Here is a 4070-nt window from a genome sequence, read left to right as displayed (position 1 = left end):
CAGGACGAGTGTACAAATAAAATCTGGGGGTGCATTTAGCTCCTGATTTATTCTTTTCCAGAATTTCTTGATTTTGAACTTATTTTGTAACTTTGAATATTTCAAATCCACACTATTAATGACCAAAAATAAATTCCAGCTGCATTAACAAATGTTAGAATATCCAATAATATTTTATGTAACTAACACCAATTTTTACGCCACTTTTACCAAACTTACTCAATAAATCCAATAATCACAAATCCTAATTAAATCAATCTTTAAGCACAGAAAATTCAATTAAATCCTTAAATTTAAATATTAAATGAGGGCAAAAATTTGAACCCATCATAGAGGTACTCCAATTGGATCAGTGATCGATTTCTATGTTTCGCCGTAAACCTAGTTGGTTACTTCCAATCACGTAAATCAATAGTTAAAACCGCACTCAAAGGTAGGGTATTTCCCATTTTGATAGGAACTTTTGTACCAGAAATAATGGTATCTCCAATTATAGCCCCTTTGGGGTGTAAAATATATTTTTTCTCACCATCCCCATAGTGTATGAGACAAATGGATGCATTTCGATTACGGTCGTATTCTATGGTTACGATTCTACCATATATGTTTTTTTCATTCCGTCGAAAATGAATTTGACGGTATAGACGCTTATGACCTTCCCATCTATGCCCTACGGTAATTATTCCTCCGGCATTACGACCTTTACCACAACGATGTTGTCCATAGATCAAATGATTTCGTGGATTGGATTTTATTTGACTGTCTACGGTTCCATTGCGTGTGCTTGGGGTTGAAGTTTTGTATAAATGTATCGCCATGCTATTAAGTATTTTGATTTAAGTTCTTTTCTTTCTAAGAGGTGGAATAGAATAACCCGGTTGAAGCGTAATGATCATATGTCTGTAATGCATTGTATGTCCCATAATAGGTCGTACTCTTCTACCCTTTACCGGGAGTCGATGACTATTCATAGCTATTACTTTGACATCAAAGAAGAGTTCGATCCAATGCTTTATTTCTGTCTTAGTTGATCCCGATTCGACATTAAAAGTATATTGATTTTTCCCCAATAACCGAATACTTTTGTGTGTAAATACTGTATATTTTATTCCATTCATAAATCTATTTTCTTCCCTATGAGTTCTAGTCTCAATTAAAATACTTGTTTTTACTGTTCATATGTTATGATTTGAATATACCACATCAATTCGTTATGTATGGATGATGAGATTCCATTGATACAAAGCCACTCGTTCTTTTTTCTCTAACAAATGGTCAGAACTTCATCTGGGTTCGAATCCTACTGAGAGGTGTACTAGAGATCAGAAATTGTTGAAAAAAGAATAAAAGAAACATCTTGCTTTTTCCAGGCGATCAGAAAAGAAAGAATAGTGAATTTCTTCAAGATAATTATGTACTTACAAAATACCGTCTCAATTCATCCTATTTCATCCCATCGAGGATATGATATGGTTCCAAAGGGTGAACTCGACAGTTCCAATAAGATTTCATTCTTGAACAAAAATCCGATAGACTTTTTGGAGGGAGGGTCCCATCGGCGTGCATCCAGTAGGAATTGAACCTACGAATTAGCCAATTATTAGTTGGGCGCTTTAACCATTCAGCCAAGGATGCTTAGTGAGAATCCTCGTACATGGTGAATAACCAAATTCCAATTGAAGTGAAATCTTTCGGATAAATCAATGCAATTAGGAGGATTGGATGAAAGGACATCAATTCAAATCTTAGATTTTCGAATTGAGAGATATATTGAGAGAAATTAAGAATTCTTGCTATTTCTTAGATTCATGGACCCAATTCAATTCAGCAGGATTTTTCATTCATATTTTTTCCATCAAGAGAGTTTTATAAAACTCTTGGACTCCCGAATTTGGAGTATCCTACTTTCACGCAATTCACAGGGTTCAACAAGCAATCGACATTTCACGATCAAGTATGTAGTACTCTTTGTAGTAGCGGTCCTTATATATCGTATTAACAATCAAAAAATGGTCGAAAGAAAAAATCCCTATTTGACAAGGCTTCTTCCTATACCTATGAATTCCATTGGACCTAAAAATGATACATTGGAAGAATCATCTCAGTCTTCCAATATCGATAGGTTGATTGTTCTGCTCCTGTATCTTCCAAAAGGAAAAAAGATCTCTGAGAGTTCTTTCCTGGATCCGAAAGAGAGTACTCGGGTTCTCCCAATAACTAAAAAGTATATCATGCCTGAATTTAACTAGGATTCGCGGAGGTGGAGGAACTGGATAGGAAAAAAGAGCGATTCTAGTTGTAAGATATCTAATGAAGCCATCGCTGGAATTGAGATCTCATTCAAAGAGAAATATATCAAATATCTGGAGTTCCTTTTTGTATATTATATGGATGATCCGATCCATAAGGACCATGATTGGGAATTTTTTGATCGTCTTTCCCCGAGAAAGAGGCGAAACATAATCAACTTGAATTCGGGACAACTATTCGAAATCTTAGTGAAAGACTGGATTTATTATCTCATGTTTGCTTTTTGTGAAAAAATACCAAAGGAAGTGGAGGATTTCTTCAAACAACAAGGGAATGGGTCAATTATTCAATCAAATGATATTGAGCATGTTTCACATCTCTTCTTAAGAAACAAGCGGGCTATTTCTTTGCAAAATTGTGCTCAATTTCATATGTGGCAATTCCGTCAAGATCTCTTCGTTAGTTGGGGGAAGAGTCCGCACGAATCGGATTTTTTGAGGAACATGTCACTAAAGAATTGGATTTGGTTAGACAATGTGTGGTTGGGAAACAAGGATCGGTTTTTAGCAAGGTACGAAATGTATCATCAAATCTTCAATATGATTCCACGAGATCTAGTTTCATTCAAGTAACGGATTCTAGCCAATTGAAAGGATCTTCTGATCAATCCAAGGATTCTTTCGATTCCATTAGGAATGAGGATTCGAAATATCACACATTAATCAATCAAAGAGAGATTCAACAACTAAAAGAAAGATCGATTCTTTGTTGGGATCCTTCCTTTCTTCAAATGGAACAAACAGAGATAGAATCAGAGCGATTCCTTAAAATCCTTTCTGGATATTCCTCAATGTGCCGACTATTCATGGAACGTGAGAAGTAGATGAATAATCATCTGCTTCCGGAAGAAATCGAAGAATTTCTTGGGAATCGTACAAGAGTCACTCGTTTTTTTTTCTTTAACAGATGGTCAGAACTTCATTTGGGTTTGAATCCTACTGATAGGTCTACTAGAGATCAGAAATTGTTGAAAAAAGAACAAAAGAAACATCTTGCTTTTTCCAAGCGATCGGAAAAGAAAGAAATAGTGAATTTCTTCAAGATAATTATGTACTTACAAAATACCATCTCAATTCATCCTATTTCATCCTATTGAGGATGTGATATGGTTCCAAAGGGTGAACTGGACAGTTCCAATAAGATTTCATTCTTGAACAAAAATCCATTTTGGGGTTTATTTCATCTATTCCATGACCGGAATAGGGGAAGATACACGTTACACCACAATTTTGAATAAGAAGATATATTTCAAGAAATGGCATATCTATTCACTCTATCAATAACCGAGCCGGATCTGGTGTATCATAACCGGATTGGATCAAAAACATTTCTTGAATGAGTTATTGAACTCTAGGGATGAATCGAAAAATCACTCTTTATTGGTTCTACCTCTTCTTTTTTATGAAGAGAATGAATCTTTTTATCGAAGGATCATAAAAAAATGGGTCCAGAGCTCTTGCGGAAATAATGTAGAAGATCCAAAACCTAAAATAGTTGTATTTGCTAGCAATAACATAATGGAGGCAGTCAATCAATATAGATTGATCCGAAACCTGATTCAAATCCAATATAGCACCCATGGTTACATAAGAAATGTATTGAACTGATTCAATTGCAACTTTGAATATGGAATTCAAAGGTATCAAATAGGAAATGATACTCTGAATCATCGAACTAGAATGAAATACACGATCAACCAACATTTATCAAATTTGAAAAAGAGTCAGAAGAAATGGTTCGATCCTCTTATTTTGATTTCT

At 34.9% G+C, this 4070-nt stretch overlaps 1 non-coding gene and 1 pseudogene across 1 annotated transcript; both read right to left on the bottom strand.

Annotated features, from left to right (window-relative positions):
- Window positions 1–389: 389 nt before the first annotated feature.
- Window positions 390–1118, bottom strand: LOC114171312 (annotated as a pseudogene).
- Window positions 1119–1561: 443 nt separating this feature from the next.
- On the bottom strand, window positions 1562–1635 carry TRNAI-AAU. The gene has a single exon. It is a non-coding gene; the product is annotated as a tRNA-Ile (tRNA).
- Window positions 1636–4070: the final 2435 nt, after the last annotated feature.

Source organism: Vigna unguiculata, unplaced genomic scaffold (genome assembly GCF_004118075.2).
Source record: "Vigna unguiculata cultivar IT97K-499-35 unplaced genomic scaffold, ASM411807v1 contig_20, whole genome shotgun sequence".
Lineage (NCBI taxonomy): Eukaryota > Viridiplantae > Streptophyta > Magnoliopsida > Fabales > Fabaceae > Vigna > Vigna unguiculata.
Note: the sequence above shows the minus strand (reverse complement) of the source record. Positions and strands in the feature narration are given on the sequence as shown.